At 40.1% G+C, this 12,229-nt stretch overlaps 1 long non-coding RNA gene across 2 annotated transcripts in view; it reads right to left on the bottom strand.

Moving 5' to 3' along the window:
• LOC150041016 (uncharacterized) overlaps positions 1 to 12,229 on the bottom strand; it is an 83,593-nt gene that overhangs the window by 12,907 nt on the left and 58,457 nt on the right. For both annotated transcript variants that reach the window (XR_016533894.1, XR_016533895.1), the window contains exon 3: positions 3,369 to 3,510. This is a non-coding gene — a long non-coding RNA (uncharacterized LOC150041016). The remainder of the gene's footprint in view (positions 1 to 3,368; positions 3,511 to 12,229) is intronic.

Below are 12,229 nucleotides of genomic sequence, written 5' to 3'. Positions count from 1 at the left end.
ATAGTACAATGAAATAATAATCTATGAATATCCCCCCCCCCCCCCAGGAAAAAAAGCCACTTGTGAGTCTATTGGCTGCTGGAGTAAACTCAGGGATTCCCTAGAGACATGCTGAGATAAGGATGACTATAGTTATGGTGAGTTGATAAGCCTTATCTTGATTAGTCAAACAAAGCTGTCTTCTTTGAAGGCTTTCATGTATATCATTTAAAAAATGTCCACAGCAAATTTCAGTAAAGACCCAAATATACTTACTGCTGGCAAGACTGCAAATTTAAACAAACAAACCCCTCTGAAAACTGGCCTTTTTTTAAATTTTCTTTTTTTCTGGTTCAGGGCCCAGAACTTCTTTTGCTTGAGCCACAGCTTTCCACATGTGACTTTTTCTGCTATTAGAGATAAGAGACACATTCCCTCTGTCTCTGTCGTCTCTCTCTCTCCCTCTCTCCCCCCCCCTCTCTCTCTCTCACACACACACACACACACACACACAGAGAGTCTCATAGACTTTCCTCATCTTCAAACCATGATCCTCAGATCTCAACCTCCTGAGTAGTCAGGATTACAGGGGTGAGCTACTGGCACCCAGCAACAACTAGATATTTTATATATACACACACACACACATATGACTATCTCTATATTAAAACATTCTATATACTTAATAGTTATATAATGTGTATATACCTATAAAATATGCCTATGTACATACACATATATGTACAAACTAGAAGTACTTCGCCTAGGTATATAGTTTAATAGCTACTGAACTTGTAGAGAGCCAGGCACGGTGGCTCACACCTGTAACCCTAGCTTCTCAGGAGGCTGAGATCTGAGGATTGCTGTTCTAAGCCAGCCCTAGCACTAAAGAATGTGAGATACTTATATCCAATTAATCATAGAAAATGGGAAGTGTGGCTGTGGCTCCAGGAGTAAGGTGGTAGCCTTGAGCTGAAGAGCTTAGGGACAACATCCAGGCCCAGAGTTCAAGCCCCATGACCACAAAAAAAAAAAAAAAAAAAAAAAAAAAAAAAAAAAAGTAGAGAATGAGTTAAGGCATTGTTTGCAAAAGGAAAGGCATTAAAATAACACATTCCTAAAAACAGAAAAAAATGCTAAAGTATGGAGAATTCCAACAATGGAATATTATAGAACGATATAAATGAATAAACTATAAATGAATGCAATATAGATTAGTTATAGTAAAAACTAGTACTCTATGAGAGAACCAAGTCCCAGAAAAATATATATAGCATAATACTGTTTATCGTGAACTGCTTAAATTCATAAACATGTACCATTATACAAACTTTAAACTTAGGAAATTTGTAGAAAAAAAAAGAAAAGGGGGAAAAAAGCCAAGTAAGGATAATCAGAAAATCAGAAAATTCAGGATAATGGTTTAGCTCCTAGGATGAAGTAAGGAGATAGAACAAGGGGCAATACATTGGTGGTAAGCACTGTAGTACTTGGATCCAGTGGTTGGTTAATTATTGTAAAATCCAATGAAGAAAAAAACACTGATGACTCTCAAGAACTGGAGTCTTGTTGCAAGCTTGCCAGGTATTCACAGCAAGGCCTTGTTACTCTTCCATGGAGAGACACTATTTCATAAAACACCAATACAAGAAAGAAAAAAGAAACTGCTATAGGCAAGGCAGACTAAGCTCCCTGCCCATATCTGGCTCAAACTGTAAACAGGTTCATGTTGCTTCCTTTGTCCTCCTCCCTTTCTCCCCCCGCCTTTTTTCTTGGTGTTTATGTGCAAGCGCGCACACACGCACGCACGCACGCATGTGTGCACATGCACCAGTGCACCAGTATTGGGGTTTGAACTCAGGATTTCAAGCTCTTACTTGGCTTTTGTGCTCATGGGTAGCACTCTTTCACCTGAGACAGGTTCCCCAGTACAACTATTTTGCTGGTTATTTGGAGATGGGAGTCTAGGAGTTTTCTGCCTGGGCTGGCTTCAAACTAAAATCCTCAGGTCTCAACCTCTGAGTAACTAGGAGTATAGGTATGCCACTGGTGCCCAATTCTTCCTTCCCATTTTTTTGCTTCTTGTTTTCTTTTCTTTTAAATAAGGATAGTCTGTAGCCTATGTTGGCTTTTTACTAGAGATCCTCCTACATCAAGCTCCCAACTGCTGGGATTACAGCAGGAAACACTGAACTTAACTCATTTTTTCTTAATGTGGGTGAGCATTTTGGACCCAGAGCTAAGGCCTTATGGCTGGGAGGCACCAGTAACAGGCCCTGAGTAACATCTCTTACACCAAAAAAAAAAAAAAAAAAAAAGTTATAGAGCCCAGGAAAACATCAGACACCAAGCTAAAGCCTTCTTAAGTTAGTTACTTGTGATTTATCTATTTTTCAAACAAAATCTTTCACATTGTACTGGGTAAAGAAGAAAAAGCCTGTGGCCCTGAGGGTATGTACGGTATGGAGGAGTCTAAGTACAAATCCAGTCTATTATAGAAAAAGACAAAGATGGAACCAATTATGAGCACAGCAGTACCATTAAGAGCACTAACTGTCAGTGAAAATAACCTCATGACTCAAAGAGTGGCTTTAGGTCTGAGAAAGACATTCCAGTGGCTCAAGCCACTGCTTTAATGACTATGCTTCTGTTCTCTTACTCCATGTCTACAACTCCCAGGAAGGTTTTCTTTTTTTTTTTTTAAGTTATGATTAAAAGAGAAACAAGTGGGCCGGGAATTTGGCCTAGTGGTTAAAGTGCTTGCCTAGCATGCACGAAGACCCGGGTTAGATTCCTTGGTACCACATACATAGAAAAACCCGGACGTGGTGCTGAGGCTCAGGTGGTAGAGTTCTAGCCTTGAGAAAGTCCAAGGACAGTGCTCAGGCCCTGAGCTCAAGCCCAGGACTGGCAAAAAAAAAAAAAAAAAAGAGAAACGTGGCCTAGTCTGCCTGAGGGGATGAGAGAAGAGGACAGTAAAGATATTGATGGATCTAACTATTGCTTGTTTGTCTTGCTTTCAAGGTTGTCTGGTAAGGTACACTAACAGGAGAAAGAAGGATCGGAAAGCAAAGCATGGAGGCTGTAGGCAGTGAGGGATGTGGCTTCAAATGAAAAACCATGTGAAATCAACTGCTAGGGACAGGAGTGTAGGACTACAAGTATGCTTCATGACACTGCTGTGATCATGGCATGCTGACGTTTACTAAATCTGAGACCTATTTATTAAAAAAAAAAAATCCTCCCTCCAGAAGTTTACACTAGTTTGTTCATTCTGCAGGACAATTCCATTGAGGAGAGATGATAGCACTTGCCAAGGAATAAGGTATATAAAACTGTACATGAAACTTACCTATGTGGCTGGCAAGGGTATGCTATGTGATACCTACCAGTAAATGATCTCAGTGTCCTTTCACTGCGATTTTCACTGTTGCTGGGACTCTTGTCATTGGATCTTTAACCTTCCATCGGAACCAAGAGCCTTTTGATTTGTAATCAGATCTGGTGGTCAGACTGTCCACCACTCCAATCCTAGGAAGGGACAAGAAGGAAGGGTTTTTATTTGGCTCCCATCCCATCCACAGAAAACAAAGCAGTTTTCTATAAAACATATTTTCAAGGATGGGGAAGAATGATGGAAGGGGTAATACCGAGGCATTGTACTCAAATCTGATTTGTGGAATTAAGACCCCTTTGTACAACTACTTAAATGAAAGAAAATTTAAAAACATATACTCAAGCTGGGCACCAGTGGCTCATGTTTGTAACCCTACCAACCGAAGAGTCTAACATCTGAGGATTACAGTTTAAACTCAGCTCCAGCAGGAAAGTCTGTGAAACTTATCTCTAGTTAATTACAGGAAAAGCCACAAGTAGAGCTGTGGGTCAAGTGATAGAGCACAAGACTTGAGTAAAAATAGCTCAGGGACAGCACCCAGGCCCTGAGTTCAAACTCCAGGTCTGGTGCATGCATGCATGTTCTCAAGCGCATGCACGTGTGCATGCACAAACACACACACTTCATTCCAAAAAAAAAGAGCAGGAGAGCAGAGGTATGGGGAGACTACTGAAATACTGAGATCCTCTGGCTGGGAAATCTGGGTTTCCAAAGTCAAGTTGGGAAAAGATTCTTCTTGCTTTTAAAAGTTAAATTTACTGTAACGTATTATAAGCAGAAATGAGCAGGCTAGAACTTTCTGGGAGCGAAGAAGCAGGATGAAAGGGTATAGTAATTGGATAGTAATTGGATAGCTGATTATAAAATGCTTTTTTCTCTAAAAAAAAAAAAAGAAATGAGCCATTTTGAATGATTGTGTGCTGGCTTAGACTCAGGCAAGGAGAGAGGCTTCACTATATATGATTCAGACAAAGTAGCAGGTATAGTGAGTGGATCAAACTATCAGGAAGTTCCCATAGTTCAGCTAATCACTTAGCAGACAAAGAATGAGAAATTGGAGGGTTGTTTGGCTTTGTTAAAGGCAAAAGAGGTCATACCTAAGTCACATGGGATAGTATACTTCTTCAAAATAAGCATTTCCTGAAAAAGAAAGAGGTATGTGTGCGTCTGTGTGTGCTTGTGTTAATATTGAGGCATGAACTCTGGACCTCACTCCCTCACTCAGCATATTTGTACATTGTGGGCACTTTATTATGAGGCACACCTCCAACCTGGCATTCTTTTCTGGTCAATAGGAGATGGAATCTCATGGACTTTTCTGCTTAGGAAGGTTTTTAAACCAAGATTGTCTGATCTTAAACTCCTGAATAGTTACAATTCTAGGTGGGAATAATCGGCCAGTTTTGGGGGCTTGAACTCAGGCCTTGAGCTCTGTCCTTGGGCTTTCTCAAGGATAGCACTCTACCACTTGAGACACAGCACCACTTCTGGCTTTTTCTATGTATGAGGTACTGAGGAATCGAAACTGGGTCTTCATGCATGCCAGGCACTCTACCACTAGGCCAAACTCCCAGCCCCAAAGTATATTTTAGTGTTTTCTTTTGCTTCTTTTGGGGGGGGGGAGGGATGGAGGTAGTGCTAGGAACTGAACTTTAGGCCTTGCACACATTAGGGGAGCACTCTACCACTGAGCTACATTTCCAGTTCCTGGAAGGCTTCATTAATTGGCCCAGTTTTCTAGAAGCATAGGCCTAAGGTAAAATCTAACACTGTCAATCCTTTCTTTTGTTCAAAATGAGTATTATTCGTTGCTGGGCAACTGAGAGGTGATTGCAAACGTCTTGAGTTGTGTGAGACACAAGATCTCCCAGTATTTCACCAGTCATACTTGGCAGTCAAGACAGTGGCTTGTGTGAAAAGCAATCCAGCCTGTGTCCTGTCTGCTGCAGTGACAAGTCTATAGCAAGTCACTGCAAAGATGATGAACTGCAGCAGTGAGAGACCTGATACAAGACTGAGTAAAGAGCCTTTTTTTTAATAATGTGAATGAAAACTGTAATAACAGGTGACATTTACATAGCACTTACTTTATAACAAGCACCACATCAAACACTGTTCCATGTTCCTCTAATTACATTTAAAGAATAACTTCTGAGGATAGGAATATTTGTGAGAGAGACCAGGATGTGAAGCTGATCATTAAAGCAGTTGCCTCGATCTCTAAAGCCCCTTTGTGAGTACTGAGGTTATTCGCACTAATACTTGCTTTTTATTATTATTCAATATAGATTATTATAAAGGTGATATATAGAGGGGTTACCATTTCATAGTCAGGTAATGAGTACATGTCTTTTTTGGACAATGTCACTCCTTCCTTCAATCTCCCTATTTTTCCCTCCCATCCCCACCACAAGTAATAGAGTTCATTTGCAGCAGTGTCTACTGAGTAGCACCACTGCATTTGTTCATCTGTTTTCCCTCCATTTCTGTGCATAGTTGGTTTCTTGATGCCACTTACAACTTGTTTCTTCTTTATGTTTCTTTTTCAATAGTTCAGAGTCCCTGTTCTAAAACTTTATCTTAGAAGACATATGTGGTAGGACATACTAGTAAGCCTAACACTTCAGAGACTGAGGTAGGAGGATTCCAAGTTTGAGGCCAGCATAGGCTACCCACTGAAATCTTGTCTTGAAATTGTTTCTCTTAGGTTTTCTTGCTTTGGGGTTGTTTTTGATTTTGTTTCTATGCCAGCCCTGGAGCTTGAACTCAGGGCCTGGGCGTGATTCCTGAGCTTCTTCAAAGCTCTACCACTTGAGCAAAATCTCCACTTCTGGCTTAGGGCTAGCACCTAGGCACTGAGATTCAATCTCTATGAGTGACACACCCAAACAAATTACTAACAAGTACTCTCATTCAGAAAACAATGACCTGAACAATAAGGATAAAGTTTTATCTCAGAATCTCATACTTCATATTGTAATAATTTTGACTGCCTACAACATTACCAATATTTCTCCTTACTCATCAGGTATCTTTTCTTTTCTTTCTTTCTTTTTTCTTTTTCTTTTTCTTTTTTTTGCCAGTACTGGGCTTAAGCTCAGGGCCTGAGCAATGCCCTTAGACTTTCTCAAGGCTAGAGGTCTACCACTTGAGCCTCAGCACCACTTCCGGATATTTTCTATGTATGTGGGACAAGGAATTGAACCATCGAACCTGGGTCTTCATGCATGCTAGGCAAGCACTCTACCACTAGGCAAGCTCCCAATTCCCGGCTGTTTTTTTTTTTTGTTTTTTTTTTTTTTTGCCACCCTTTGGGCTTGAACTCAGGGCCTGGACACTGTCCTTGAGCTTTCTCTACCACTTGAGCCACAGCACACTTCTGACTTTTTCTGTGTATATGGTACTGAGGAATTAGGGCTTCATACATGCTTCAAAGCATTTCCTGTGTATATAGTACTGAGGAATTAGGGCTTCATACATGCTACGCAAGCACTCTACCACTAGGCAATGCTCTGGCCGGTATCTCTGCTTTCTATGTACTGTTCTCTCTCCACCACCAGGCAGCATCTGTCTAGATAAAAATAATGTCTAAAATGAGATAATCATAAGGTTTGGCCTGTTTTCACACTTGTATTTGAGCAGTTCAGTCTTTGGGATTTCTTTGGTGCTCCAGCCATGCCTCAGTTTCCCCCTAAATAAAATTAAGAGAGTAAAAATACATATTTCACAGTTGTAAAGATTGAATGAATTTATGTAAATTCTTGATTTCATTGCCTGACAGTGAAATTCAGTAAAAATGTTCACTGTTGTTTTTACCACCATAAGGAGGTTCTCTGATACTTATAGCCAATGTGATTTACTCTCATGTCTACATCATTAGGGGCAAAATTCAGTAGGGAGGGTCTTTATGTGAAGCATATGGATCACAAGAAGACAACTTACCACATTACAAAAGAGTCTCAACTCCTAAACTTAACTGTTACCTCCTAGAATTAAACTAGGATTTAGTTCCAATATTTTTTCTGTCTCTGAAACATGGAACGAATACATTTAAATATTAATACTAGTTACTTTGTGAGCTGTTAGTGATTTTTTACTATCTTCTTTAATAAATGTTAAAATATTTTTGGTACTTTAACAATAATGGTTAAATACATTTATAATCAGCCAAATGAGAAAACAAAACTAACGGAAGAAAATTGAATCTAAAACAACTGAGAACAAAATATATCTCTAATTAAGGCTTAATATACACAAAATAATGTGGAAAAAGAATTTTAAAGTGCTATTAGACATAATAAACAGATAAAGTGCATAAAGGATGGAATTAAGCTCCTATTGAGCTTAAAAGTTATTAAAGGCAGGTGCTGATGGCTCATGCCTGAAAGTCAAGATCTGAGGATCACAGTTTGAAGCCAGCATGGGTTGGAAAGCCCATGAGATATTCTTATGTCCAATTAACCACCAAAAAGTCAGACATGGAGTTGTGGCTCAAGTGGAAGAGCACTATCCTTGAGCAAAGAAGCTCAGGGACAGTGCCTGGGCCCTGAGTTCAAGCCCCACGACCAGCATACCAAAGAAAGGTTATTAATAATTTTTAAATTAATACAAATATTAGGATACCATTTTTCACCTTAAAAAGTATATACAGGGCCGGGATATAACTTAGTGGTAAACACTTGACTAGCAAGTATACGATCCTGAGCTCAATCCCCTCAATCCCCAGTACTAAAAAGGAAGACAAAATAAAAGTTTTCATATTTAATTTTTTTTGGGGGGATGTCAGTCTTGGGGCTTGAACTCTGGGCCTGGATGCTGTTGCTGAGCTCTTCAGCTCAAGGCTATCACTCTGCCTCTTGAGCCACAGTGGTACTTCTGGTTTTCTGGTGGTTAAGTAGAGATAAGAGTCTCCGGTCTTTAGTGCCCAGGTTAGCTTTGAACCGTGATAGATTATAGGTGTCATGTTTAATTTTTAAGTTGTTATTATAAAGGCCATGTACAAAGGGGTTACAGTTATACAAGTCAGGTAAAGAGTACATTTCTTTGTGGACAATGTCACCCCTTACCTCACATTCTCCAAGTTAGAAAATAGATTTTGTTTTGTTTTTAAGTATTTAACAACAACAGATCCTTTTACGTAAGTTTATTTCTATGGCATTTTTTAAAATGGCAGTAATATTTTACTCAGTAATTTCACATCAGGAATTTTTTAATAAGGAAAGAATCAGAAATTGAAGACTTTTATATTCAAAATTCCACTGTGACATAGTGTTGAATAATGAAGTAGTAGGGTAATTTTTAATAGTCATAACAATGGATTGCCAAAGAGATTAACAATAAATTAACATATGGCCAATAACAAACATAATCCTTTAAAATAGTTTTAATAGCACATGTAAAATTTAATAATATTATATGTAAAACTGCACTGTATCACAGTAATGATATAAAAATCTATCATTCTTACATAGAAAAGGGGCTGAAAAAATACATTGAAAGATTAAGAATAGTCATTTCTGACTGCAGGATTATATTCTTTTCTTTTGTGTGTATGTGCCAGTACTGGGGTTTGAACCCAGGGCTTAGGCACTATCCTCCTTAATTAGCTTTTTCACTCAAGGCTACTGCTCTACCACTTGAGCCACAACTCTACTTGTAGCTTTTTTGTTGTTGTTAGAGGTAGGAGTCTCCTGGATTTTCCTGTCCAAGCTGTCTATAAATTACAATCCTCAAATCTCAATCTGAGGCATTAGGTTTACAGGGATGAGCCACCAGCACCCAGCAACAAACTGTTTCCCTAAGTAGATTATTTTAGGTTTGTCAAGTTTTGAACAGTACTAATGAAACTCAGGGTAGGAAGCACTGCTCAAGCGGTAGGCCACCTGCCAATGAGTGATAAGCATCAAATACTGAGTTGGAGTCCTGTTCTTGAACAAAAGAGGAAAAAAGATAAAAATCATAAAGACATTAAAAAATCATTAACAGTATAGGAAATATTACCATATAATTATATGAACAAAACATCATAGCAAATTTATGTACAATGTGAATTAGGTTTAAAAAAAGAACAAAACGAAAAAATCACCTACTATTTGACGAATGTAACTGTAACCCCTCCATACATTATTCCAACAATAAACACACACACACCCCCCAAAAAAAACTAAAGCTGCCATCTTTGTCATTATTCATGTGTGCCCTTTAAATTTTCTTTTTAAACTCAGTTGTCTATAGTGCAGGATGTATTTTTCTTTTTCTTTTTCTTTTTTTGGTGGGTCATGGGACTTGAACTCTGGGCCTGAGCACTGTCCCTGAGATCTTCAGTTCAAGGCTACTGCCCTACCCCTGAAGCCACAGCCCCACTTCTCAGGACATATTATTTTTTTAACGAGAGAAAAGTAAAGGCCACAAAATTAAATCTCAACATAAAGGTAAAGGATATAAAAATCATTCAGGGAAGAAGAAAAGCTTTGAGGCATGCAAAAATTGGGTTAGCCTCCCTGTTTATGAAAGAAATACAAATTAACACAATGCTGAGATGAGAGTTTCACCAATCACACTGATAAACAATTGTTTTAAAGATCATAATCAATGGAGAAAGGAACAGAAAAACATCTTATCTTTTCTGCTTGGAAACGTTTTCTTCCAAATCTAAAAGGGGAAAAAAAAACATGCAGACAAATATAATTCAAAGAATACTGCTGCTACCTTCAGGAACCTGGTGGAATTAACACACAGGTTTGTTTTGTTTCTCAGTTGACTTTACTCACAAACATGAAAGCCTTTGTGAAGGCGTTTTACTAGGGGATTTCATGAGTTCTGACTCAGGTGGGGCGCGCTGGTGGCTCACACCTGTAATCCTAGCTACTCAGTAGGCTGAGATCTGAGGATTGCTGTTTAAAGCAGCCCGGGCACCAAAATCCAAGACTCTTATCTTCAATTAACCAGTAGAAAACTGGGAGTGGTGCTGTGGCTCAAGCGCCTAGGCCCAGAATTCAAGCCCCACAAACAAGACACACAGACTGACAGAGAGAGAGAGAGAGAGAGAGAGAGAGAGAGAGAGAGAGAGAGAGAGAGAGAGAGAGACACACACACACACACACACACACACACACACACACACACACACACACACACACACACACACATGAATATGGCTCAGATGATGGGGTCATTAGGATTTTTATGTCAAAAACATGAAGAGAGAGCTGGGAGTGTGGCCTAGTGGTAGATTGCTTGCCTAGCATGGACGAAGTCCTGGGTTGGATTCCTCAGTAGCACATACACAGAAAAAGCCATTAAATGGTGCTGTGCTTTGACAGGTAGAGTGCAGGCCTTGAGAAAGCTCAAAGACAGTGCCTAGGTCCTGAGTTCAAGCCTCAGGATTAGGGGAAAAAAAAAACAAAAACAAAGAAAAACACAGTCATATGCCAGTGGCAAGAAAGCCAGTAAAACTCTTATCTTACCTTCAATTAAACAGTTTTGAAGTCAAGCCCAGGCAAGAAAGCCAGTTTTTTTTTTCTTTTGTGGGTCATGGGGCTTGAACTCTGGGCCTGGACATTGTTCCTGAGTTCTTCAGCTAAAGGCTACCACCCTACCCTAGAGCCATAGTGCCACTTCCAGTTTTCTAGTGGTTAATTGGAGATGAATCTCACGTTCTTTAGTGCTGGGGCTGGCTTTGAACCACGATCCTCAGATCTCAGCCTCCAGGATTACAGGCATGAGCCACCTCACCTGGCCCAATGTAACTCTTATCTCCAAATAAACACCAAAAAGGCAAGAAGGGGAGCTGTGGCTCAAGTGGCAGAGCACTAGCCATGAGCAAAAAAGCTCAGAGACAGTGATCAGGCCCTGAGTTCAAGCCCCTAGGACGAGAGGGAGACAGGGGGATGGGGAAGGGGAAATTTGTTGTATAAAAGGTAAATAATTTGTCTATAATGCAAATTTGTCTATAATGCAAGGGAGATCATTTGGTTGAATTGTCAGCACTGTAACTTCCTTATATTTCTTTTTTTTCTTCCCTGTTCAGTCACAAATTCAGGGTCTGGGTGCTGTCCCTGAACTTTTTCACTCAAGGCTAGTGGTCTACCATTTTGAGCTTGCAGCTCTCATTTCACTTTTGAGTAATTAATTGGAGATAAGCGTCTCAAGGACTTTCCTGCCTGAGCTGGCTTTGAACCACAATCCTCACAACTCAGCCTCTTGAGTAGCTTTATAGGCGTGAGCCACCAGTGCCTGGTTTTTTCCTTCTATCTCACTGAGGATGTTTTCACATGCTCCTCTCCCTCCTCTGCAAAAGTTCATGCTGTTAGGGATTCCGGCCCCCTCCTCATGAAACAATCTGAGGATGATAACATAAGTACAAGACTACAACCACTAATAGCTGGGGAAGCAAAGCAAGAAGGCAGTTGCACTGGAAAGAGTCCAGAGATTGGCTAGTTTTAGTGCATTGTAATAGTAGAGGTATTGAATAGCAGAACAAATTCTGGACTAGAAAGCTCCAGGCTCCGAACCCAGCCCCAGCCTGGAATGAAGCCTAGCATGCACAAAGTCCTGGGTTCGATTCCTTGGTACCACATACACAGAAAAAGCTGGAAGTGGTGTTGTGGCTCAAGTGGCAGAGCACTAGCCTTGAGTGCCTAGGCCCTGAGTTCAAGCCCCCAGGGCTGACACCCCCCCCCCCCCCAAAAAAAGCTCCAGGCTCCCTTCCCTCAAAGAAACATAAAAAGTTATTACAAGAAGGAATAGGAGATACACTAGGTCTCCTTGGCACAGGTCGAAACTTCCTTAATAAGGACCAAGAATCACAACAAATCAGAGAAAGGCTGGATAAGTGGGACTGCATTAAACTGC

Source organism: Megascapheus bottae, chromosome X (assembly GCF_031878675.1).
Source record: "Megascapheus bottae isolate mThoBot1 chromosome X, mThoBot2.hap1, whole genome shotgun sequence".
Taxonomy (NCBI): Eukaryota; Metazoa; Chordata; class Mammalia; order Rodentia; family Geomyidae; genus Megascapheus; species Megascapheus bottae.
The sequence above is the reverse complement of the archived record's forward strand: the minus strand, read 5'-3'. Positions and strand labels throughout refer to the sequence as shown.